At 47.4% G+C, this 27,482-nt stretch overlaps 1 protein-coding gene across 3 annotated transcripts in view; it reads right to left on the bottom strand.

Moving 5' to 3' along the window:
• Positions 1 to 27,482, bottom strand: part of TTLL11 (tubulin tyrosine ligase like 11) — a 225,520-nt gene that overhangs the window by 80,959 nt on the left and 117,079 nt on the right. The gene's annotated exons all lie outside the window — the stretch shown is intronic.

Raw genomic sequence — 27,482 nt, 5'->3', positions numbered from 1 at the left:
TTTTAATCCGACTATATGGTCTTATTACAAGAATTTTCTCATCACGACAAGGAGAACAGGCTCGGCTGAAGGAGAGAAGCAGGACACAGGCAATTCGCTCTTCATTTCTCCTCAGAAAGGCTCTTTTTATAGATCTCTAATATCTCCGGCAGAATTTCAGACCCAATCTTCCACCATGGCATTTCTGAAGGAAAGACTGAAGTACTGAAGAACATGGCAAACAGGAGATGTATGGGTTTTTTTCCTAAGGCTGAAGCTTAGAAAAACTAAATTAAAAACCCAGAGAAAGTGATGCCATGTTAGCTTGGTGTTGGTTGGCTCTTCAGAGCCCACAGGCCACATCTGAGACCCCGGGATCCCAGGATGGGGGGCCAGGCCACCCACTGCCTGGATCCATCGATCTTGCCAGACTTCTGGCCCTGCCACCTGCCCCATCCCCTGAGGATTCTCCTTGCCCTGTTCTGGGCATGCCAGGCCCACGCACGACTCCGGGCCTTTGCACATGGCCTCGTCTCTGCCTGGGTTGCCCTCTTGCCTCTTCCTCTTGTAAACACTTACTTCTTCAGATTCACAGGCTCCCCCTCAGTAAAGCCCTCGGACACTCCCAGGCTGAGTGAGTTGTTCCTCCCTCGGTTCCCACAGCTTCCGGTACTTCTCCGTGGGCCCCCATGCTGCCCCCCCCACGCTGCCAGAGAACACATCCCTCTCTTATGGGGACAGGTTTGTGGAGTCTCCTTGTGTCCAGAGCCGGGAGCAGCGTCTGCTCAGGGCGGACTTGTGGAATGACCGAATGGATGGCGGCCGCCCACTTCCGACCAGCAACCTCACCCTTGTTGGAGAGCGTCACCCATGAGGAGAAGGGAGCCTGGCACCAGGGGCCTCTAATCTCAGGATGAAAGGCACAGGCCGGCTCTGGAGGAGGGAAGGCCTTCATCTTTCCTTCACATTTTTCTTGGGCCACAGGAGCTCTGAAAATCCTGTCGTATCAATGTCTTCCCAGTTCTGTGTTCCTCTCAGAAAGACACCCGTTCACCCGTGTGAAGGCTCTGAGGTTATTTCGTCTCTTGAGGGGTTTTTTAATCTTTAGAGCCATAAGGGGATCCTGACATACACTTTGAAGTTCCCCTTCACACACGCCCGCCAGGAAGTAGCCACGATTTTTCAGATGTGAGGAGTGTCTGCTTCAGAGGGACCCAGGACTGGCCCCGGGCAGGCCCTGCGCTGCCCACGTCCCGGTCCCAACGCAAGGCGCTGGGCCGCAGGGAGTCCTGTTCTCTGCTGACCCCGCCTTATTTAGAACCTGAAAACAACTCCCCTCTCCTCTGTGCAGAGCCACACGGCCTATGAAGGGCTCATTCGGACTCATTCCTTTCATTCCCAGGTGTGCACTTGGTGGGTGCCAAGCACTGGGCCACGGATGTCACAGGTAGGAGTCCCCTGCCCCCCACGGCCTCTTAGCACCCTGCGGCACGGCCCAGGAATCCACGAACCCAGGAGGAGGACCAGCTTGTGCCACATCTCAGAGCTGATCAGCGGCAGAGCAGAGGTCAAGGTCCAGGCCTCTTCCCAGGTCACCCTGCTGCCCCATCAGACCCAACAGACATGGCTTTGGGTCCCACTGCTGAGGCTGTATTTAGACCCATCCCCCACGTCCCTCAGCTTCAGACTCCTCAACATCACACAGAGGGAAGACAGCACCTCACTCTATAGCGTAAAAATTAATTCAAGTGGCACCGATACGGCTCTTCACACAGTGTCTTACACGGAGCACGGACGCTGTGTGCACGCCAGTGTAGCTAGCCTGCTAGAGGTTTTTGTTACCATTATTTTTTCTCGAGGCTTTCCATTTCCCCTCTGAATTTGACCTTCATGGTTATTATTTTTGTTCAACAAATGTCAGCCTCTCCCTGAACCGTGATTCAGCTTTTTGGATCAGTAAGTTTCAAAAAAGCAATGACGGTGTTCCTACTAAGTGCCAGGGACTGCCAGGCAAAGAGATCTAGGCATATGAGGCCCCCAGATAGTCTAGAGTCAGTAGGTAAAAAGAATATGTAGACTGATAATTTGGGGGGGGAATGGTGAGTCCCACAAGAGCACAGAAAATGGGCCTTATGATTATTTATTTATTTATTTAGAAAGCAGGGAAGACTTCTAGGGGCTACGGTCCTGAATGGGCTATTAATGGAAGGTCAGGAGTTCTCTAGTCAGACTGAGGGTCAAAGGGTGATCCAAGCAGAAGGAGCAAAGCTGTTGTGCCTGGTCCTTAGTTACAGTCTGTTCGGTATTACGGTGGGGATAACTAGGAAGCAGGAGGGGCCGTGAGACCATGCCAGTAAGGTGGTAAGACCTAGTCATGAAGGATCTTGCACGTTCCACGGTATTGGGTTTAGATCTTACCTTAGAGGCCAGTAACCCTTAAATTTTGTTGTGCCAAAGGAATCACCCAATGAGCTTGTTCAAGGCTTGCTTCTAGTCTCAAGGCTAGAGACTTTGGTATTAAAAACGCAGCAGGGTACTAGAACGTATCATGCTTAGCGAAATAAGTCAAGCAGAAAAAGACAACTATCATATGATCTCCCTTATATGAGGAAGTGGTGATGCAACATGGGGGCTTAAGTGGGTAGAAAAAGAATCAATGAAACAAGATGGAATTGGGAGGGAGACAAACCATAAGTGACTCTTAATCTCACAAAACAAACTGAGGGTTGCTGGGGGGAGGGGGGTTGGGAGAAGTGGGTGGGATTATGGACATTGGGGAGGGTATGTGCTTTGGTGAGTGCTGTGAAGTGTGTAAACCTGGTGATTCACAGACCTGTTCCCCTGGGGATAAAAATATATGTTTATAAATAATAAAAAATTTAAAATATTAAAAAAAAAAAACGCAGCAGGGTGATTTCCACGGCGGTACTCCAGGCACCACAGTCTTAAATGATCAAGAAACACAGAAAGGGGGTGGAGAGGGTTATGGGACACACGGTCACATCTGTGATTCAGAAAGATCAAGAATTCTGTTTCAGAATGAACTCTCCATTAGCCCTGACTTGGGGAGCGCTACTATTTCTAGAAAAACTGATGCTATTTTTTTAGTATGTCTATACTAAGAGACTGTAAGTCATAAGTCAGAAGATCTTAAAAACTTTTATTCCATTTTAGGTACACACAAAGCATACATTTACCACACTAGTATAAAATGATTCATTTCTTCTCATTTGGACAAACAATCCTCTTTAGCCTATTAGGGACAGCCTCTGTGATTTTAAGTAGAACATGCAGTTTGGGACAATATCAGCTAACAAAACATAGCTTGCAAACATGAAGTGAGCCCCCAAAGGCCCCAGAATGGCAGAGAGTTTCCATAAAACTCATGCATTCTATTTTAGGAGAGCCAGGGGCATTTGCAACTTCTCTTCCAGCCAAGGAGTGTGCATGAAAAGCGTACTGGGGAGGGGTGAACCAAACTTTCACATCAGATGCCAGCACTACAAAGCAGGGCCACTTCCGGGAGTGCGAGCTCACCCATTCATTCCTTAAATAGTAATGAGCCCTCTCAGAGCCTTTCCCTGTATGAGGTGCTGGGAATACAAGCAAGGTCTGGAGGGCAACCATTCATTAGACCACAATAGAAAAGAAGGCGCGTGCCCGTCAGGAAGCATAGGCAGGTTCTGAGGACCCACGTGCTGCCCCCCTCGAGCCTCTTGGGGGCATTTGTAGACGCTGGGGGTGGATCACGGTTCTTTTGGGTACTAAGGTCCTGTGGCTTAATGTTCAAAGTTGTAAGCTTAACTCAGCAGGAAAAGGTTTAATATCTACTTTATTAGGAAAACAAATGTGTAAGCTTTAAAAAAAATCTCCAACTTTTACGTGACTAAACTGTAAAACTTTGGTGGTCAGCGAAATGAGCACCTACCTGTTGAGAAGAATTCACTCATGGGGACAATCGCATTCCCCAAATGAGAGGCAATGACGGGGCAGTCAATGGAAAATCATGGAATTTGAGTTCTGGAAGAGTTGCTTAAAGATGGCCCAGCTGATTGCACCATCTGAGAAAACTGAGGTCCGGGGACATGAACTTGGACCACAGGAAGAGGGGAAGAGAAGCGAGCAATGGCCCTGGGCTGACCAGGCTGGAATTCCCACGTAGACCATGTGGCTTGGATGTGTGGGTTACAGGGTAACACACTACACATCAGCAACTCTGCTCAAGGTAAGAAAGGCTTTTGGCTCTTCAAGGCACTTGGCCTCTAGAAGCTCTTTTACTCCAATAATTTGATGGCTTAAGCAAGTAGCCCAAAGTGACCGTTTATCTGGGGGAAAATATGGATAGGAATTGGTTCATTTTCTCATTTACACAATTACTAAAACCATGTCCCACATCTCAAGACCAGCCACTCAACGATCAGTTAATGGCCGGTGATGACTTGAACTTAATACCATGTCAGTCAGCCCCCAGAGAATGCTAGGCCTCGAAGGTCACCTGCTACAGGGAGAGGGAAATGACCCACCCGGGGGCAACCACTCAGCCAGCAATGGCAGAGTCCTGGGCCCAAGATCAGAAAGACCAGAGTTCCCAATTCTTTAAGTTGTTGCTGCTGCAAGGGTCTTCCTGGTTGGAGGCACAGCAAAATGTACACAGCCCAGCCCCCAGGGCCCCAGGCCATTTACCCCATTGTGGACAAAGCCTAGAAGCACCAGGGAGTGGAGAAGACACCTGTGCCAGCCAGAAACCAGGCTCTGCCTGGGACTCGCTGAGTGGCGCCAGCAAGCAACTGTCTTCTCTCTCTCCAGTCCCACATGGGTGAATTCAGAATGAATACTACCTCCTGCCTAGAGGGCAGCACGGGGATGAAAGGCGATGCTGGCCTGTGAGCCACCCGTGTCTGGCATAGCTTGCGGAGGAGGGAGCGAGTCAGGGTTTGGACTTTAGAGTTAGCAGACCCAGCTTTGAATCCCGAGTCCTAGTGGTCACTCTACCTCTCCATGCTTTGACCTTTGCCCCTCTGAAATTCACACCTCAGGGGGTGGTTGCGAGGATACGTGTTTAAACGCAGATTTGCTAGCACAGACACTGGCACATAATAGGTGCTCACTTAATGTTTCTAGGAGAGGCAGCAAACAACGTTGTTCATAGTAGAATCCCACAAGGCCCCTCTTCTTAGTCACGGAATCTGTACTCTGCTTCACACAGTAAGGAAATGGGAGGCGTTCAAGCAGGGAAGCACAGCCAGTGGGTTGGAATCCGTCTAATTACTCATTTCACTTTATTCCACCATTAATTGGTAACATGGCAAGGTTCAAAGACCTAATGATTAGTATTAGCTTTCCCTGTTCGGTAAGGCCGGCTATCTTCCCACTCCACCTGGCTCGGCCATTCACTAGGAAATTGCCTGAGCGGCAGCTGTCCCATTTGTCAAACACCGAGCGCGTTCTAATGATCTAATGTGCTCGGGGCAGAGAGCACGTGCTAATGGCACCAGGCCACGCGGCTTCCTCCCAGCCCCTTGCGGGCATACAGGCTCTCCCGGAAGGAAGAGGAGTGAGTTAAGTGACTAAAATTAGCTGCTCTATTACTGGATCTTGTTGAAGGGTTGGGGAATATGCTCTCAGGTTTCATCCTCCCGTCCCCATCTCGTGCCTGTCTTTGCAGCCCGTGAGGCTTGAGCCCTACACCCTGGGATCGGGAACTATTCGGTGGCCATTGGACATGGCCTTGACATACTATGCAGGATCCTCTGAGTGGATCCTGCCGGTCATTCCAGCCACCTCACTCACCCCTCAGGATAGCTGCCCATTTTCCAGAGACTTCCAGTTATCCCAGCAAAGACATTTCGGTGCCCCCCACCCCAGCTCTTCTTTCTCGGTCCCCCTTTTCAAGTTTTCTCAGTGATGTTGGCGCCAACCTCTGAGGGTCTCCTCTGATGTCCTTGCTGATGGCATAGGGCCTGCACCTTGATCTGGGGATGCTGCATATTCTATTTTTCTATTAAAAACCTATGAGTTCTTGAGACTTGACCTTTTTATGCTCTCCTTCTCTGCAGCCTCATCATGCCCCAGGATGTGGCCATAGGCTTGGTAAAGGGGGGAAGGGTTGTGTATTAAAAAAAAAAAAATGCAGCTACATGTATTCTAGATGTATATTAGAAATCTCTATCATTCTGTATGATACCTAATGTTTTCGGGGGGTTTGATACTTGGTTCCCAAGAGCATGGCACTCTTCTTTGGAAACAGAGGCTTGGTTCCTCCCACATCTGTACCCCTGCCCCCAACCCCGCAATAACAGGCATAGTCTGGGTGCATCCCAGGCTCCCAGGACGCCTTTGGATTACAGAGTCTTAGGGCAGGATGAGCTTTCGTGAACATCCAGCCCATTCATATCACAAACGGGAGAACGAGATCCTGAGAGGAAAAGAGGCTTGCCCAGGATGATTCGCGGCTGGGAGAAGCTTCACTCCCAGACCCCCTCATGACAGCACAGATAGTCTGAGCTATTACAAAGGCTTTCTTTACAGTACAAAAAGAAAATCTTGTCGAACCTTTCATAGTAGGGCAGGCTGATAGATCTAGATAACCCAGTTTTTTCGCAAAGAAACATCGAATAATAAGGCTAATTCCCACTGATTGTGAGGATAGGTGAGGTCTGAGTTTACACTTCAAGGGGTTGGAGCTCAGGAAAAAAAAAAAAAAAAGATGATGTACCATTAAAATGGGAAGTTTGGCAGATATAAAAAAATAAGCACACACTTCAGAGATTTCCAAGTACAAGAGACAGGAAAATCGGCTTCGTTAATGACAAAATGCAGATGCTTTGCTTCCTGAGCTGAAAAAAACCTACAGAGTAAATTACACTGGAGTGTGTAAAGAGGTATGTGAGAACCCTCTTAAAAATGTATGCAATCTCAAGGAAAAGATTGATCAACGGACTCCTTTAGCATTGAAAATGTCAGTTAGTTTTTCCTCTCTCTTGTATCAGACAGGTGGTGACTAATATAACGCAACAGACAGCAGAGGAAGTGGGACTTATAGAATAGGCACAAAGGGGAAATGATGAAGGAAGGATGGAACACGAATTTAAATCTGAAGGTAGAGTGGAAGAACAGGTATGAAATATATTAGCGCGGAGCCTCTGGAAGGGAGGGCATCAGGATGGATGTGACAGGATGCAAGGAAAGAGAAAGGTTTCCTGAGCTGGGTTGGCCAGAGAGTAGAGGTTAATAAGAGAATTTGGGTGAAGGCGGAACAAACACATTTTAGGCACAAGTCACTGCATGTGCAAAGGCCCTGAAGTAGCAGGGAGTCCGGCTGGAGGAAACGATGAGGTCACAGAAAGGGACTCTATTCAGAGAATACCAGGAATGACGTAAGAGGAGGGTAGAGACCTCATCTCTAGATCTAGGTTCTAGATCCATGGTTCCCAAATTTGGCAGATTGGCGGGCGGGGGGGGGGGGAGGCCCTTGGGAGTCCTTCATACACTTACAATCTCTCAATTCACCATAAGAGAAATTAAAACAGACAACTTTTTAACATATTCACTTAAAAATAACAATAACAGGTTCATTATATGTTACTGTAAATAACATGCTTATGAAAAGTATTTTTTTCCAAAACAGCAACACCACCACCACAAAATAGTGAAAAGAGTAGCACTGTTTTACACTTTTTTAAGTGTCTCTAATGTCTGATTCACTAGAAGATAGTTGGGTTCTCCTATGTGTTTCTACATTGTCTGCTGTGATGTGTTCAGGATTGAAGTATATGGAGGAAAGTTGGCACACCCGAAATCTTGCCAGGTGGCGCTGTCTTAAAGGTTAGGCACAGTGTCGGAGCTGAAATCTATCAATAAAAGTTGTACCCTGTCAGGAAAATCTATTGGTCTACCTTGCACTTGGAATGGATCATGTACTCATGTAGAATTTTACAACATCAGGTACTGGATATTTGAAAAATACTGGTTGATACAGACTTTCCAAATGTTGTGTAATTCATTATACAACACCAGAAAGTGATGTTTGTTAATATCACCACTGATCTCATCAGAAAAATCTTTTCACTGTTGCAAAGCCATCAAGCTCATGGTGGTTGATACAAGTTTTCCAAAATTCTAATTTTTGAGTTAAATATTCTTGAGTTTTATCATTGGTGGCAAGTGCTATTGGTCGTCCTCCTTGAAATGAGAAGCCCCTTCTTCCAAATTTCAAGAAAATGTCTGCCAGATGCCTGAGTCTGAATAACTACAGTTTGTCTACCAATCTTCTTTCCAGGAAACGGCGCTTTCTGATCATTCCTTGACATAAAGAACTACTTCACTTTGTAACCCGCGTGACCACACGAGAGCCTTTCCTCTAATCAAGCCCTATGGTTTCCACGGCAGAAGCACTTTAAACTTAACTTGCCATTTTGCCACACAGAATATTAAAAAGAAGTGTACCCCGGGGCTGAGATTTACTTAAATTCATAATTTATACCACTTCATCAAGGATTTTCTTTAAGTGAAACTGGTTTCTGTTCGTTTGTTGTTTTGTGCGTTTGTTTTAAACTTTAAGAGAGTGGGAAGGAGTCAAGAACACAGCCCCTGGGGCACCTGGGTGGCTCAGTTGGTTAAGCATCTGCCTTGGACTGGGTTCATGATTCCAGGGTCTTAGGATCAAGACCTCCCTCATGCTCTTTACTCAGCAGGGAGCCTGCTTCTCCCTCTCTCTGCCTGCCACTCCCCCTGCTTGTGCTCCGTGTGTGTGTGTGTGTGTGCGCGCGCGCACAAATAAATTTTAAAAATCTTAAAAAAAAAAAAAAACAAAAAACGACAACACAGCGACGGCTAACACAGTTTGGTGGCGGTGTGTTAAGCATGGGGAGGGAGCCAGTTTTGCCGGGCACTGCCATCACACCATCAGCGCAAAAGTCAACACGGTGAAAAGGCCAATGACGTCTTCTTATTTTGACGATGACAACGGTTTCGAGCCTGCAGGTATCCTGAGAAGATCCTCAAGGAGCCTGGAGGTCCGCGGATCTTACTTTGAGAACTGCTGGTCTAGCCTAGCTCACGCACAGGCACTTTAAATGGTTTCCTCTTTAGTCTATGAGGAAACGGAAAAGCCATTGAAGTGTTTGAAGTAGTGTTTTACGTCTTAACCCAGCTAGATTTGAGTTTTGAAAAGATCACTCTGGCTGCTGCAAGAATGAAGTGGATGCAGAAAGGGGGGGGGGGGGGTGGGGGCGGAGAAAATAAGTTCTGAGACGCTTAGAGCTCCCTGCACGGGAGAAGGCGGTGACTGGACCGGGGTGGTATACGTAAATCGCAGAGGACGACAGGATCGAGGTGAGCTCAAGAAAACCCACTGAGAGTTCATGGAAACCTCCATGGTTTCCAGCTTAGGTACCGGGATGATTTGATAAAGGAGCGCAGAGGAATGGAGCGTGTGATACGCACAGCACAGCACCTGCTCGCGGGGAGAGCTCAGGGAAACCAGCCTCCTGGCGGGAGGAGCACCGAGTCTCTAAAGGTCTCTGGGTACACTGACCCCTACTGGCCGCTTTGGAGAAAAGCAGCCTCAGGTAGCAACTGGTACATAACCCGATCTCCGAGGGACTGGCTGAGACAGAGCTCCTTACCATCAAAAAGAATTAACTCTGGATGGGGGTGTGGGGAGAGGTTGGCCAACCCAGTTAGAGCCTCCCTGCTTGGAGAACTGAAGATGAGGGCATGGACAAAGGAAGACACCGGTGGCAGAACAGAATTTAAGAGTAAGACAACCTGGCCAGGTACCAGTTAGCAAGCTGAAAGCGACCACTACAGGCCGGCAAGAGGATGTGAATTGAGACCATTAATGTCCAGCTTCGGAGTGGAAAGAGAGAGGAGAGGAGATTCCACTTCTGTTCTGCCCTCTGGGGGCCCAGCGGCTGCAAGATCCCAGGTCTAATGGGCGGGCCCTGGCTCCTTCTTTTCCTTCTCAGAGCAGGGGGAAAAAACCAACAACAACACTGTAGAAAACTTAGAATATACAGAAAAGCTTAAAGAAAAAATTAAAATTATCTGTAATGTTATAGGTCAGAGAGAAACATTTTAGCATGTTTCCCTCCAATAGCTTCTATGCATATAAACCATAGATTTTTAAATGAATGAGTGCCATATGCAAATTACTCTGGAACACTTTACTACTTCATCCTATAGACTTCAAAAACATGAGAGTAACACCTAAATAATAGTATTAAATGGTAATTTGTAACCCTTTCTCTACTCCCTCCTTTTCCAATATGCCAGGCTGTTTCTCTGGGTCTTTTATATGATTTTAAATTCCTGTAATGACACCTCTGAATAAGAAGGCAAGAATTTGGGTTTAAATCATCCCACGGTATTACATTCTTTTCCATCTGCGTGATGTTTTATGTTTATCAAAGAAAGTCCTTTGGCACACATTAATGAAAACCCAATATTTTAGTAATATTTTACTAAATGTTTCCACATGCTCATACAACGTCTGTCAAATAACAATAACGATGCATCTCATAAAACCATTGTGAGGATCAAATGGGAAAATGGACACAAATGATAACAGCTTTTGTCATTGGTTCTCACTCTGTGTCAGATCCTGTGCTCAGCATTTTATATCACAGGTATCCAGATGTACTCTAGGAAGGAGATACTATTAATATCTAATGGTAATAGAAGAAGTTAACTGGAGATTTATTTTTTAATCTTTTTAAAAGAGTTTATTTATATGAGTGAGAGAGAGCATGGGCAGGAGGAGGGGGAGAGGGAGAAGCAGACTCCCTTCTAGGCAGGGAGCCCGACACAGGGCTCGGTCCTAGGACTCCAAGAGTATGACCCAAGGTGAAGGTAAATGCTCAACCAACTGAGCCACCCAGGCACCCTTTAAAACTCAGCTAGAGTTTTAAAAAGTTAACCAACTTGCTATTTTGCTAAGGGTGACACACTTAATCTTAATTAATTAATGGATTCACCTGACTCCAAATCCTGGGCTCTTGATCACTACCTCATCTCACTTTGCTGGACAAGGGATTTGCGGACAGTAAGCACTAACTATGTGACAAGTACTCTTCACATGAGTTCTTGGATCTAAAGACTGTTGTATACAGTAGTTACCCAGTAAATGTTTGGTGACTCAGTGGCTATGTAATCCACTGGAAGCAAAGGACAGACTCCATTTGAAAAGCATGAAGAGATGGTCCTCCCTGAAAAAAAAGATAAGGCAGACCACAGTATCCTAGCTAAGTATGTTTAAAATAATCAAAATTTCAAACAAAAGAAACTAAAGCCTAAGGGAAGAAAAATGATTTGGAAAGACAAAATAAATTAAGAACAGACCCAAAGAGAATACCTGGAAAGAAATCCAATAAAGATGAAAAAAATAATCTAATAATAATCCTAGGATAACCTAGGATTGCAAGGATATATAAAATAACCCAAGAAGAGATGTCTACCTCTACTCAATGGTGACACATTAGAAGCATTCCCTTTAAGATCAAAAGTAAGGTGAGCATGCCTGTAATCATTAGAGCAAAGACATTTAAAAAGAAATAAAACATATGAGGGTTAGAAAGGAAGAAATAAAGTTACCATTCTTAACAAATAATAAGACTGATAAATTCTACTATATAAAATTGAAAACTTCTGTTTATTAAAAGTCAAACTAAAATAAGATAAAAGACAATTGGCAGCCTGAGCAACCATAGGTGTAACCCATAAAACCATCAACGGATTTTTAACCTCAGCTAAATAAAGCATTTATACACATCAGTAAAAACAAAACAAACAAACAAACAAAACAGAAATGGCAAGGAATATGAAGAGTGAATTGACAGAGGAAGAAATCCAATTGATAGAGGAAGAAATCCAAGAAATGTGAAAAGATGCCCATTCTCATTAATGATCACAGGAATGCAAATTTAAAACAACATGACATAGTTTAATATATATCAGACAGGCAAACATGAGCAAGCTTAATAACCAAGTGTTGGCAAGAATGTTAAAAAGGGAAGTTCTCACAAACTGGGGGGAATGCAAGTTAGTACTATTACTTTGGGGAATCAGTTGTCAATACTCGTTCTTGTAACAAATGTTTATTGAACATTTATCAGGCACTATTGGAGGTGCAAAGGATATGGCAGCAAACCAAACAGATGAAGCTTGATAGCAAAAAAAAAAATAACCAGTAACCTAGAAGGCTCCCATTTCCTCTTACAGGTCCAGACCCCACAGAAATCCTGCAACGTGCCAAGGCTGTTCACAGCAGCGCTGCTTCCAACAGCGAAGATGAGACACAACCTGGCTTTTCCTCAGTACAAGTGAACTAATAAGGAAGGAATAGAAAAATAAACTGTGGTTTATTAAATGAAATGTTATATACCAGAAAAGTAAATGTAAAAAAGACTCAGCATAGATCCAAATCCATCACAGAGGATAAATACCAGAAACAGTGTTAAGCCAAAAGGCTAGTTGCAAAAGGATACATGTATCGTGTTGTATCCTTCATATAAAAATCGATATACAAAATAATTCTATGTCTTGTTTATAAATACATACGTACACAGTAAAAGTAATTTAAAAGTAATCTTCTGTGGCGCTGTTGCTAGGCTCAGGCTGCATCCCCGCCAGACTCAGTCTCCCCCCACTCCAGGCTCAACACCCCAGGCCCAACATCCCAGCCACCCCCCGCCCCCACCCCACCGGGGTTCAGCCCAGCCTGCAGTCTGCAAATCAGGCACCCGCCAGACACTGTAACAGCTCTGAAGAGCATTTTTCATCAGTCAAAGCTTTACTTTGGCTCAGCAAGGACTGGACAAGAGGAGCAGCAGGCAGGGGGGCAGGGGGGCAGGGGGGCAGGGAGGGTGGTGGGGAAGAGAGCCGAGTGGATCTCTCGTGCTACCTGAAAAGGTAATTTGTCCAGAAGGGACACATGCTTTTCCCTCTTCCACCTTCCAGCCTGGCTCGTCTTCCTTCATTTCTGGAACCTAAAACCCCAGCTCATTCTTGGGTATTCCTACCCTGGCACAGGTCAGACATCTATCCCGTCTCTCAAAGCGCAGCTTACCAGCACAGCGCTTGAAAGAGCGAGGCTGGGGGACAGGCTTTGAGCACAGTATCCCTTGCTTTTCAGAAGTTTGCATTCCGCCATTCGGTCTTTGTGAAAGACCTACCAACCAAAAAAAAAATCCAAAGTGGATTTTATGAAAAGAGGAGAAAATCGAGAATGGCGTTTGCTCCATGTTAGTGGTCCGTGGAAGGATGGGTGGCGGGGGCGGGGGGGTGGCAGGGTGGTCCCTGCCAGCTCCTTCCCAGAAAGACCCTCAGCATCTCAGCACCCCCCACCAGAGCTCTGAGGTGTCTGTGAGCACCACACTTTCTCTTCTCCATGTGGCCTATGCATCCGGTAGCCGGGTGTATCCTCCAGTACCAGAAAAGCCCAAGAGAGGCAATTTGGGGGTCTGGGAACGCAAACGGTTTTTTCCATGTAAGTTAATGGTAATTGCTTCTTCACTTGATGACATTTCGACGTTTCGGTGTATGAAGCTTTCAGAGGAATGCACGGCTTTTGGGTGGGGGAGGGCGGAGGGAAAAACCCATATGTGTTTGATGGTCACAGATCCTGTTCCTAAATTATGGGGGAGTGTACGCTTGAGGGGAACCTTCAGTCTCCTCCTTGGCCCTTCCTCCCTATTTCCCTGCCTCTCCCTTTCGTGGAGTGTGAGCATCTATGATCCATGACCTCCTTGCTCTCTCCATGGAAGCTCCTCTTTCACTCTCCCACATCCGCCAGCCGCCACAGGAGAAGTGAAATGCTTCTCCTCACTGTCCCCAGGATCCAGGCCTAGTTTTGTTCTCCTTGGCTCTCCCTGGACCACCGCAACCTTTAACCGGCCTCCGGTCAGAGTGGCACCCTTCAAGGCCCACCTCTAGGGTCCCCTTCTCTGGAGATGCTTCCTGACCCACCTGGCAGAGGAAATCACTTTCGCCTCTGGGCCCTGTGGGACTACGACCACTTATCACCTTGAGCTGATTTCACTGTTTCTGGTCTGCACACCCTGGACAGCCTGAGGGCAGGGACCCTGTGTCCCTCCTCTCGGGGTGCCCTGCGTCACCCCCTGAGAAAGAACAGCCTCCACAGACCATGGGCTGATCTCCTTTTTCTACCTCGTATAAACTGGAAATATAATTTTAATTAGATTACTAATTTCTCAAAACATGATTCAACTCTAATTAAACAAAGAGGTCTTTATTCACCATCGAACCAAGAAATGTTGGCTAAAGGTAACAGGAAAACTGGAAGGTCCCCAGAACTCCAATTACGGCAGGAGCCGGCTAAATTTGGGAGCCAATTAATTTCACAATGTTGAAAATTAATGCATTTCAGATTCTGCCATTCACATCCATTTTTCCCCATTAAAACATTTTAACTGTGCTGAGCCTGTCATTATCTTCCTCGTGTGTTCCAAGGAGCTCTCGCGTAAAGGGAACCTCAGGATCGCTGAATACAGCCAGAGGCTTACTCCTTACCTTCTAAAATTGCAGTTAATTTTAAGAAACTCTCAACTGAAGCCACGTCCATCACGAAAGTGAGCCCCGAGTATTAGAACAACGTCTTTGGCACCGGCTTCTAAGAGAAACGGAGGTGAAGGCAGCTCCTTCCTCACCCTTTTCTCATCTTTGGCAATGGTCTCAGCTATTGCTGACGAGCCAAAGGCTGTGAAATGAGTCGTGACGGTGACAGTGATGTTGATGACTGGCGTTCGCTGAGCACCAACATGCCAATTCCTCTAGGCGTGTCTGTCCGGTGATTCTCACAGCCTAGTGTGCGTGCTGCTGATACCTCAGGTGCCACAGGGGAAGCTGAGGCTTAGTGAGGTCGGGTACCTTGCCCCGGCCACTTAGCAGGCTGGTGACAGAGCTCGAGTCGGCACCCGCGTGGTCTGGCTTCACAGCCCAGGCCCAAATCTCCCTCGTCTGTCCTTTTGGACAGGCTCTAGACATCTTCCACCCGAAGGTAACTGAAAGGCGGCCTGTCCCAAGCCCAGCTTCGTTCCTTCCCCTGAAATCTCTCCTCCCTGCTGCATTCCTGACCTCAGGGAATTGTTTCCCGCACAACCTCATGGTCAGTGCACCCTCCAGCACTCCCCCCACCCACCCCGGTTCCCAGTGGCGGGGCCTGCTAAGTGGAGCCAGGAGGGTTCTCTCTGGTCGACGCCCTTCTCTCCAGCACCACGGCCAAATACCTTGGTCCGAAGTGCTCCTTGCTCATCTGTTAACCAGTCTGTCTTGGGGACTGTCCCCCACAGGATATGTGTGTGGTACAGATCAGCATCTCCGTCTCTCCAGGTGCCACCTGGTCACTCTGCCGAAAACCCCAGGAGGAGCCTTGGTTCTCCTGTCCCCTTTCTTCTCTGTGGCCAGCAGGAATCCTGTCGACCCCGCCTCCAAGCGCACTAGAGCCTTTCATCATGTTCCAGTCTGCCTTTCCAAGTTAATCTCCTGCCACGTTCCCGCACCCCCCCACCAAGTTTACAATCTCTTTTTTGCCTGAATAAGCTTGTTCTTTTGTATATCACACCTTTGCACATGTGGTCCCTCTGCTGGTACTTCCCCTTTCTCCGCCGGACAAGCTCCTCTCATTCTGCAAAACCCAGGCTAACGTCCCCTGGTTCCAGAAGGCGTGTCACCTGCCCCTTCACTCCAGACCTACAGAATATAGGATGGCGCACGGTCTGCCCTGGCACTGGCAGTCCTGAAGGTCGCGACAGGTGACAGTGGGAATGGAGACAGCAATCCCGATCCCACAACTGTCGCCAGGATGAAATGAGATGACATTTGGAAGGCATCCTGCCTGACCTTGGAGGTAGGAATTCACATGTCACTGAACTAGTGAAGGAGCCAGCGGGCCGATGAACAATTTGTTCAGTTCTCCATGACAAGAAGCAGCAGCCAATTAAAAGGTTCACAAAGTTCTCTTGACACACCCCTCATGACTATTAGGAGCAGACTGTATTAGAAGTATTTGTACGTGTTTTTCTCCCTTGTCAAAGACAGGGATGGAGCCTTGCAGCTTTGCTTCTTAGGTATACAGACCATACAGACGCCAAGTTGAAGTTTTGTTGCATCAGTGGATGGAAGAGTATCTGTGTGGATTGATTCCATGGGCGCAGGGAAGACCCATCACACCCCCTAAACACTTACTTCACCTCTTTGGTAATGCCCAAGTTATTTTACCAGGGGGCAAAAAGCTCCTCCTTCCTTCACAAAGGAAGATAATTTATATTTCAGCAAAATGACCAATTACCGCATTTCACATACTTTCACGTTGCTCAAGCACAGTCAAGACAGTCAAGACAGTCAGTGTTACACCTACAAATGCCTAGAAGCTGGAGTTCATATCTATCTGTTGAAATGTCTATCTTCCAAAGAGACAAAACCATGTCATCACCCCACTGTCAGCCCATCACCGTGCTCACTGGTACCCACCCCCACACACTTTCCTGCATTCCCTTCTCCGTGCGCTTAGTGTCTGTCCCCCCTTTGGAATGCATGCTCCAGGCCATATACCCCATGGGTCGCCTCCACAGCTCTATCCCCTCCCGTAGGAAAGCGTAGGGCACACAGGAGGTACCCAGAAAATGTTTGCTGAATAAAGCAATGAATGATTCTCTTGTCATGTCTGATCAAAGAACACAAACCTATCCTCATATTATAAAAAGGTAAATAGCTAACAGTAAGAAAGTGAGAAATCAAGTTACTGTGATGTTTACAAATCCCTAATCAAAAGTGATTCTATGCAATCACCATTTTCCTGGAAGGAAGAACAAACTATGACCAAATTAACCAAATGATGAATATGGCCTAGGAAGGCTGCTTACGCCGTGAATAATCACTGAAGTCAACGCTTGCCCTTGGGGTAATTCTGGAATTTGGAACTTCACGGCTATCGTAGGGAAATGCTGAATTTGTTCCTTTAAGTGGATTCCATGGAATGACTTTAGTCCCGGGGACGTAGTAGTGGTGTTTAATCTGCATCTATACTATGTGTCTTAAGCTATATTTAAAAATTATTTTTATTATTTTCCAGATGCTCTTCAACCAAAATACAAATTCCTATATCGTGGAACATTGCCAGTTAAACACAGGCAAGCAGATAGCCATGAGCACAGGGTAGCAAAGAGGCTGTAGCCAAGAACAGGAACATGGGCTGAGCCCAACGCTGAGCATGACCCCTACCAGGCACGTGACCTTGGGGAATGACTCAGTTCTTCGAAACCAGACTTCTTCTTCTGAAAAACCAGTATTTGCAAAGGCCCCGTGAAAATTCAATAAGACGATAATATTTGCCAAGCACCCACCACTGCCCCCGGGGCCATAAACAGTAATAGTAACAGCAACAACAACCATCTCAGAAAACCATGGTACCAGCAAAGAATCGAATATGCTTGTTTTCAGGGTGAAAAAAAAAATGTACTATCAGGGTTTCTTCCTTGGATAAACTAGTAACTGTAGCGACACAATCTGGAGGCCTGTGGTTTAACAAGCAACTCATTAGAAACTGGTGCCCCCTAAGCTCTGCCCGACACCTGCTTTGTAAAATGCACACGGATAGGGCAGGCAGGTGCAACCACGGTCACTGGCCACGCTCTCCCCAGAAAAGACAGCAGAAAACAAACCCCCGATGATCTCTTTTAATCAAATCTTCTCTGAAAAATACTTGGGTTAATAATATGAACAAAGGCGGTCCTCTGGGGTCCCATCCATCTAATTCTCTCCGGCACCAGACTGTTCCTGCCAGTACGGGTGGTGAACGTCGTGGAAGAAATAACTTTAAATAAAAGGAACTTGTGCAAATTCGAAGGGCAGGAACACAGGGCTGGAGCGGGGATTGCTCTGAAAAATGAATGGTTTGATCTGATCTGCTCACTGGGCCAACCAGGAACGATTCTCTTGCCAACTATGGAGGACGGGGTCCTCCCCTCTGCCTGCAGGCGAAGGCTAAAACTCCTTGGCCCAGCATTCAAGGCCCTTTATAATCAGAGTGCTGCCAACCCTCCTACCTCATCTCCCCCTCCCCCACACCACACAGCTTAACAATTTCCCAAAGTCACCCAAAGTTTACTGTTGCCATTTAGGACAATACTGTAGAGAAAAATTATTTTAAAGGTCAGTGTCTACGTCCTTTAAAGAAAGTAGGCCACAAGTCACCACCACGAACGAGTTCTGCCATAGTAACTGATCTCCCTGTGGGATTTCCCAAAATTACAAAAACATTTTGCTTACTGGGTCCCCAAAAAATTCTGGTTTAATTGGTCTGAGACAGGGCCTGGGCTGGGGCTTGGGTGAAGTTCCCTGGCCAAGCCTGAGAACCTCTGTTTCTGTATTTGTCAGAGCGCCCATCCAGCTTGTTACAATCGTGATGGCACCTGGTTGGCCCCTCAGCACTTGACTTTGGGAGCCCTGACCTAGCAGAACTTACTGTCACCCTTGGGGTAGTCATTGTTATCTTAGTTTATATAAAGAAACTCAGGTTAAGTACAGCCCAGATAGCCCGGATAGCCCAGCTCTCAAGCAGGAGAAATGAGGACTAAAGCCAGGTCTGCCGGGGCTTGGGGGCCCCTGTCCTCTCCACCCTACTCCACTCCCTCCTGCAACGGGGGCTCAAGCAGCCCGTAAATATTCTCGAGTCTTCCCAGCTGGCTGTTAAAAACCACTGACAGCATGAAATCACTTGCAGTAGAAATAGTTACACCACGGAAAGAGGCAAATGCTAACAATGGCGGGAGGGTTGTTTGCTTGTTTGTTTTGCTTTTGGGAAGCCAATTCATTGGTCCACCTCTTAATTCTAGGGCCCCAAGAAGAGAAAAAAAAAGTCAAATTAATGTTCCTTCGATTTCAGGAAGCAGGTACGTAATGCCTTTTAGAACGATTTCAATCCCAAATAGTTAAAAATGAATTTTGGGGTTGGAAGAGCTAAACCCCAAGTACGTGGAAAATGTCTATCCGCAATTTGCATTAAGATGCAGGGTGGGAGGGGGGGCGTCTGGGTGGCTCTGTTGGTTGGGCAACTGCCTTCGGCTCTGGTCATGGTTCCGGAGTCCTGGGATCGAGTCCCACATCGGGCTCCCAACTCCATGGAGAGTCTCTTCTCCTCTTGACCTTCTCTGCTCTCAGGCTCTCTCTTACTCTCTCTCTCTCAAATAAATAAATAAAATCTTAAAAAAAAAAAAAAAAAGATGCCGTGCATGTACTAAAGCATTTTGCGTGCTGCTTCTTGCTGGAGGCAGCTTTACTTGGAGTCACTTAGCCGCTGTGACAAAGGACGACGGAAGTGGGGAACAAGGCGTCTGGGGGCGCTCGCTCCCAGCCTCCACCACCGGGAGCATCACAGACACTGTCCTCTGAGACCAGACGCCCGGCAGCCCTGTCCCTGCCTCAGCCGCTAGATGTGTGGAGTTCCAATATTGGAACGCTGGCTCGGAGCCTCCTGTTCAGAAATGACAGGAGAGACTCACAGAAGCTGCTCGCCCCCGTGATCTCCCAGAGCCAGAGGCGAGCTCAGCTGCAAGTAGTCCCCACTGAAAAAAGACCTGGGGCATTTTTCCCTCCCAGCGTGGTTCCTTCGTCAGCTGGCCGATGCTATAAAGCCTCGTTATGCTGGCACCGTGAGAGGATTGAAGGAGATTGTAAATTGAAAAGGAATCAAAGAAAGTCCTGTTTACCGAGGGTCCCTTTTTACAAGGCGACACTGAGCTCGTCCTTTTCATAGCTGGTACTAGAAGTGACAGCGATGGAACAGCTCTCACTGTCAGCATCGTCCCCGGATCTCCTTTAATCCTCTCCATGACCCTACGAAGTGGCTACACTTACCCCATTGGACGGACAAGACAGCGGAGGCTTCTAGAGCTGCAGTCCTGTCCTTATATGAGTTGGTGGGAACAAGGCAGAATGGAAACCAGAGGCACGATTCTGAGCAGCTCTCCGTACTGAGAAATGGAGATACTTGGGGCAGAAAGGAAATTGGCACCGATTTAAGATTTGGTCTTCATTTATCCAATATTTGCCCCAAATCCGGGCACCTCAAAATATCACATGGATAGAGAAAATGGTGTTATGCATGTTTCTGTAATTAGGTAAGTTACAGCAATTATCTATAGTAGCAACCGTTCACCCAGTGATGTCTACCATGTCTGAGAACTCTAAAAGTCAGTTGATGATGGCCACTCTATGCCGCTTTCTGAGCCCTTCCATTGCCAAGCAATGAAATAAACATGCATTTGACATTGAGCCTCAAAATAACTGTAAGAAATTGGTATTGTCCCAGTTTTTCTTTTTTTTAAAAAAAATATTTTATTTGTCTGACAGAGAGAAAGAGAGCAAGCACAAGCAGGGGGCAGTGGCAGGGGTAGCAGCAGAGGGAGAGGGAGAAGCAGACTCCCCACTGAGCAGGGAGCCAGATGTGGGGCTCGATCCCAGGACCCTGAGATCATGAGCTGAGCTGAAGTCAGATGTTTAATGGACTGAGCCACCCGGGCACCCCAGTACTGTCTCAGTTTACAGATACAGAAACTGAGCCTTGGAGAACAACTTGCTCCAAGTCCAAGTTAGGCGATGCTTAGGATCACAGAATCCACAGCCCTAGACTCTAGCTGCCAAGCGGGGGGTTGCAGGGATCCTCTGTGGTGGATTCGACAGTTCCCAAGAGGCTGGCACTGCTTTCAGAGTCAGTGTAGACATGACACTATACTATGTATCTTAAGGTATATTTTAAAATCATTATGTACTAGGCTCTGGGGATAAGACCAAATTCAAGCTTTAGGACCAGGTTGGGGGGAAATCATCAGTTCATTAATGAACCCAATCTACAAGCATTTACTAATGAGACATAACGAAGACTTGTTCAGCAGAAATTATCATGATGCCAACAAGTGAAAGTCACACTTTGCATGGTGTTCCCCAGTTCAGAAAGTGCTTTTGCACTTGGTGTTGGATCCTCGCAAGAAAAGCAGAATCCAGTGAGTCATCAAGTGGTCTGCCTGGGATCACATGGCAAGCGTGCAAGTTTGGCTCAAGTGTGATTCTCTGGTACCAAAGCCTGGGCTTCCCTCCTCTACCTCTCGCATTCACGGGCTCTGCACGGGCCCTTTGGCGACGGACAGCAGGGTCCCCAGGCAACCCTGCTCCATTTTAGAAAACCCTGATTATTAGAAACTTTTCGCTAACATTTAGCCCAAATCTGCCTTCTGGGATGTCGTTAGTCTTGGCTCTCCCCTGTGGAACTGTACTGAATAAATGTGGTCCTCCCAAGAGTACCTTCCTCCATGTGAGAACAGTTACTGGTCACCCCAAACCAGCTCTGCCCCAACCTACATGGCCCACATCTTCGGTTCTCCCATCTGACATAGCGGTCAGCCCTTCCCCAGCCCAATCTCTGTTTTCCCCCTCTGGGCAGCCTCTCCCACTGTATTCACCCAGTGGTCCTGGCATCGTCTGTTGATGTATCATTGCCAACCTGCTGGAAGCTCCCCAAGGCCACCACCAAGAACCACACCATGGCTGTTCTCACTGAGTGCTTACCACGTGCCGGGTACTGTTGGAGGCACGGTCCGTGTATCATCTGAACCACCCGCGATAGATACTGCTATTTAATTTCCATGTCTGTGCCTGGAAAAGGGTAGGGGCTTACACATTTCTTTAGATTTGAAAGAAACTCCAACCATTCCGATTCTGAAAACCTGGTGCTAAGGGGTGTGGTTTCTCCACCAGGACAGAACCAACAGAGTCTGACCTACGGACAGAGTGTGCAATGCGGACCATGCAGAGACCTCCGCTCCCCATGGCAGTGCTCAAATGCTCCCAGGTCAAGGAAGAAAAGCAAATGTCATTATGAAAACAAAACAAACAAACAAACAAACAAAACCAATGCAAAACAAAAAATGTGGCTGTGGCTAGATATTAGCAATAACAGTTGCCAAGACAAGGGGCACTCTGCTGGTTCACTGCAAATGTCAGTGACATGACGGCTGCAAGGGGCCTTACGGGGCGGGAGGGGTCTCCCTCTGGGCTTTGAGATGTTGCTAGCTCTTCTCCCATGGGCAGGTTGCCCGAGTCTGTGGGCGAAGGCTGTTAACAGTAAAATGGGAGTAAGACGGCCTCATAGGATTATGGGAAAGCCTAGACAAGAAGGTAGCTGGCCACAGAAACCCTCTGTGAATGCGACGCTCTTGGTGGTGACTGGAAAGACAAGGGGAGGCAGAGGGAAGCTACACTCCTCTCCCCATTTCTTTCTTGAGTGCCCTTCAAGGTCTGCTCTGGCATGTGGAGCTGGCCTTTGGGGCCGGACAGCAGGATTTCAGTCTGTGTCAAAGTTCTGCTAATGGTTTTTTGGCATAAATTAAAGGGAGGAAAGGCTTTCTAGTGGCTGCTACCGAATTACATGACAGTTTCCAGGAGAATCTACCAAAAAAGCTGGAATCCGAAGACTGGTCATTCTCATGCTTCCAGTATCTCGCTAATTTAATTTCTTCTTCCCTCCTGGCTCGTGGATCTTCTTTATTAAGAGTGGACCAGAGAAGACATGCATCATCTCAAGCCACCAGGTGCTCCCAGCCCTGTTTAAAGAAGCCCACCCCGGGGGCACGGACCCTACTGTGTAGCAAGGGGACTCCGTACTTGGTCAATATCACCAGCACAAATAATAACACTTCCCCATATTTCTATAGGAGTGTATCATTTACAAAGGACATTTCTGTGTGTTCTCTCTCTTGATTCTATTATTTATTGAGCACTTACCATGCGCCTGGCATTCCAGCAGATTATCTCACTTGACTTTCACAATGATGGACTCTCTCTCCTGCTTTGCAGGTGAGGTTTCGAGAAGTGAAGGAATTCGTGTCTGATCACACAGCCTGTGAGTGGACACTGGGGTTTTGGAACCGGATCTATCAGACTCCAGAGCTTGTCCTTTTAACCCCTGCTCCTCTGCTTCCTGTGAGGTAAGTGTGGTTGTTCTTTGGGGGAGGGAGGGGGGTCCCTGTTTCCCTACCCTGGGTGTTTCCTCCCCTGTGACAGGAGGGGACTCTGCATGACATCTTGGGCCTCTCTCTGCCACACCTCACTCTACCCTTGAGGAAATTAAGGAACTTTTTGATTGGTGAGTATGGAGAGAGAAATGCAGGAAGCCACTCAGGTCTCCCTCCTGGTCCTCTTGGGAGCACAGGCTCGGCCACCAGGGCTGGCTCTGGTTCCCGCGGTCCTGCTGGGGCAGGGCGGCAGGGAGGAACCTTGCTCTCAGGACTCCCACTCTGGCTCAACCATGGGAGGCTCATTCACACTCATTCTCCAGCATCGCCTTTTCCATAATGACTGATATTTTGGACCCTAGCCCCTTTATTCCTTTGTCTTATTCCTGGTCACGGCAGAACTTAGGCAGAAAAGAGGACTGTGGATTGGGCCTTCTTCAAAGATCCTAAACGTTATGATCCCCTTTTCACAGATAAAGCCTGGGATGGGGCAGAGCTCTCTCCTGAAGAAGAGGCAGCTTCAGTGTCAGCACGGATGTGACCAATCGCCCAGAGCATTACTAGGCTGTATGAATGCAGTGCCCGTAATTCAGACTAGAACCCAGAGTTTAAGGAGGAGAAAAACGGGAGAATGGGATAATATCACCCAAAATAACTCAAATGTGAAACCAAAAGAAAAAAACACAGCTTCAAACGACTACATCATAAATCAAGACGATGCCAGGCCCCTACCAATCCTGAGATTTTAACCTGAGGTAACACAGAAAGCAGTTGAAATGCCACTAAGAGCCCAAAATAGAAAATTAACCAAAGCATTTCTCAACTACAAAAGAGGAGCCAAGAACCAGTTTATGGAACCCCCCCCCCCCCGAAAAGAGCCAACAACAAACTTGCTGTGGGGTATAAAGCAAGTTCAGAAATGAAGCACACACTTTGGGGTAACTCGGAACTCACCCAGAGAGCTGCCTATGGCCAGCCTTATACCAAAATGCCCACTTCAGCAACAAGGCTGAGAACTGCTGCCATTATTACCAATAACTGAGCCAACAGTGTTAGGACAGGAAGCGTCCTCAGCAATCAAGCCCCTCATTAAAGAGCTAAGAAAGTCCAAATGTTGGAGCTGCGCAAGGATGCCGCACGGAGTTTACTTCCCGTCCACAGGCCCCGGCACAGGCCTGACCCTCAGTACGTGGCGGAGAGGCCACCAAGACGAGGGCCAGGTCTCCCGCACCAGCATGCCTTCCCTCTCTTACAGCAAGGCACATCCGTCTGCCTCGCTGACATCATGCACTCACACTATCAGGCTGTCGCAGGCCGACTCAGCAGGCTACCAAGACCGGAGGAGAGATTTCCCACCAACAAACCGCTGTTAGGATGAATGGGAAGATCCAAATCCCCAGGTGCTATGCACAGGGAGGGAGCACCATCTAAGCACGGCTTCACCAGCTTGCAAGAGGCTAGCAATGAACTTGGGGCAAGAAGAACATGCAAAGCCTCCTAATGTACCTCCCACCCCCACCCACCCCACGCTGATGAAGCAGCCAGATTATGAGAGCACCAGAAATGGCCTTCTGTATCCGGAACTACTTTTAGCAACACAATCCTGTTTCTCTAAACTAATTAACATTGGTAACAAACATAAAAGTGTTTCTTCTGAATGCAACCGAGAAGCATACCACCCTGCTGGGAAGCAAGAAGCTGGGTGGCAAGAGGCCGTCAGGAACACATTCGGTGCGCGTGCTTACACTCCGGATGGCAAACACGATTTCCAACTAAGCCTCCCTCACATATTTGGCACCTGATACCGAGTGGTTTAAAAGCAATTGGCAAAATTTGCAGAGTCGCAAGGTTTTAAAGGATGAAATCTTCCTTTTTAGTTTTTATAGCTCTCTTTTTTAAAGGCAGCAAATCACAAGCACTCAGAAAATCACAGCATTTACAGGCCATAGCAGACTCTGGAGATGAACAAGTCACAGCCCAGAGAAGGGTGGGGAGCCCCAAAGTCCAGCTCAGGGCCCAGGACCCTAACTCCCAGCCTACGTCATCTCCTCTATGGGCCGAGCTGCCTTTCCATGAGAAAGCTGTTCTTTTTCTTCCTTTCTTCCTTCCTTCCTCCCTTCCAACCTTCCTTCCTCCCTCTCTTCTGATTTTATTTATTTACTTGAGGGGTGGGTAGAGAATGAGAGGGGGTAAGGGCAGAGGGAGAGGGAGAGAGAGAATCTCAAGCAGATGCCACACTGAACACAGAGCCCAAAGCAGAGCTTCATTGCAAGACCCTGAGATCATAACCTGAGCTGAAACCAAGAGTCAGATGCTTAATCCAACGAACCACCCAGGCACCCCACAGTTCTTGCTTAAGGTCCCCATACCCACGCGTGGCAAAGAGGAGAAGTTCCTGAAAACCCATGGAACCCATTTTCATTTTGAGGCACAAATTGAACAAATGTTTTGCATCAGGGATTACCTTAATTAAACTATTTATATGAGCACCATTGATTTACTTTAATCTTGCTAAACTTCATTAAAATGTTCATTTACTCATGTAAATTCCTCTTGGCTCCCATATCTTAAAAAATAAAACACATATAATTTGCATGGAGGAAAACTGTATTCCCGGTATATGTCCATCTGTACGAATTATGGTGATAATAATAGTAATAATAATTACCATTGATTGAACTCTGCGCTCGGTGCTGTGACAGGCACTTTGTATAATGACAGCAATAAGGGTAATTGTCAAATAACTACCACTTACTATACTTATGTCCAGTCATTATGCTACAGATTCATGTATTTTTATTCATTTAACAATCACAATAATTCCATTAAAAGCACTTATTGTTACTATTCCTCGCACTTTAAAGATGAAGAAACCGAGACTGAGAAGTTAAGTAACGGTCCCATGTTTCACAGTGGGCAAGAGGAAAGGTAAGTCAAGATTCAGACCCAGACCCCCTGGATTCGAGAACCTTTGTTGCTCGCCTATACAACACTATCCCTTCATTTATGAAAAAGCATGGCTCCAGCTTCCATTGCCAGCAAGGACATTTGCAGATCCAAGGACAAACTAAATGCGGTGAAAACGACCTGTCCTCTATATATGTCTTAGACTCCTCCACGGTTTAGGACAAAGTAACTTTACCACCAAATCCCTGGAAGACAAGTACAGCTCACGGCCTCGGGATAATCAGATAATGCCAAAACGGATCAGAACTACGAAGACATTTGGGAGTGAAATACAACTTGTCTATTGTATTTTTTTTAAAATACATTTAAAACTATTCACGAGGCCAGAAAGCATTCATTTCCATCTGAGATAATGAAATGGCTAAAATCTGCAACCTGCTGTATTTACTGATCGTGAACGGTGCAGTCCTAGGAGGACCTAAGTTGGAATCAGGGGCCCCATAGCTGTCATGTTACAGCACAAAACCAAATAAATGAGACAGAAATGTTGCTGTTGCCTAGAGAAAAAATTTTCCCCACCACTTGCTCTGCTGCAGAGGAAGTCTCAAATTAAGAATGCATCTAGGACTTGGCCTGCAAACCAGCCGGAAGAGGAGGAAGAGAGGAAGAAATCTGCAACGTTTCCCCCTCGTTGGAAGATCATTTCCAAGGGGGTGGCTTGTGCCTTCAAAGTTAGATTTTGTAATCATTTCATATTGACCCAACCTATGAAGCCAGCACAGAAAGGCAGGGAAAGGAAACATTAATTAAAACGTGAAATTATGCAGTGTCTCTGCTTTGCCTTTTCAATTCTGTGGTCGCTACACCCATGAGTAAGGGTTGTGTTATTGGCAAAGTGTCTCCAGTGGCCTCCTTCCCCATCTCTTTTGCATAAGGACAGTCCTCCTAGCTACCCAACTGAGAGCAGAGTGCCAAACCCCGGCCGGGGCCGAGGGGCTGCTGCCCAGAGTCCTCAGATGGCCCCGGATGGACACAGGCCGGGGGCTGCCAGGCAAGTGCTTCTCAAAGAATTGTGTTGTGCCTGGCCCAGTGGCATCTGTATTACCCAGGACCCTGTAATGCAGAACAGTCAGAACGCTGGGGGTAGGGCTCAGCCATTTGGCCTCTAACACCCCCTCCCCCCGCAGCCACACCCACACACAGGTGGGGTGGGGGGTATCTCACAGGCTGCTCAAGTTCAGGAACCATCCGTGCACAGCCTGCGCAGCCTTGCCCCTCTGCCTCTGCTCAGTTATGGGCTCTCGGGGCCTGCATCTGAGGACTCTCTCCATCCAGCCCTACGGCCCATGCTGGCCGCAGCGGGGAGTGCATGAACAGACCCGGAAGCACAAGCAGAAGGGGGCCTGGGGTGGGTGGGGGGCTTGCTGACTCAGACCCAGAGTCTGATGCCCAGCTGTGCCATCCCGGCTGCCACGCTGGCATTCGAACAGGGCCGCGGTTCTATCTCAAACTCCAGGCTCCATGGCTGAAGCATGGTCACTGCCACTGTCACTGTCACTGCCACTCTCCTCC

This window comes from Mustela erminea, chromosome 12 (genome assembly GCF_009829155.1).
Source record: "Mustela erminea isolate mMusErm1 chromosome 12, mMusErm1.Pri, whole genome shotgun sequence".
In the NCBI taxonomy this organism is placed as follows: Eukaryota; Metazoa; Chordata; class Mammalia; order Carnivora; family Mustelidae; genus Mustela; species Mustela erminea.
The sequence above is the reverse complement of the archived record's forward strand: the minus strand, read 5'-3'. Positions and strand labels throughout refer to the sequence as shown.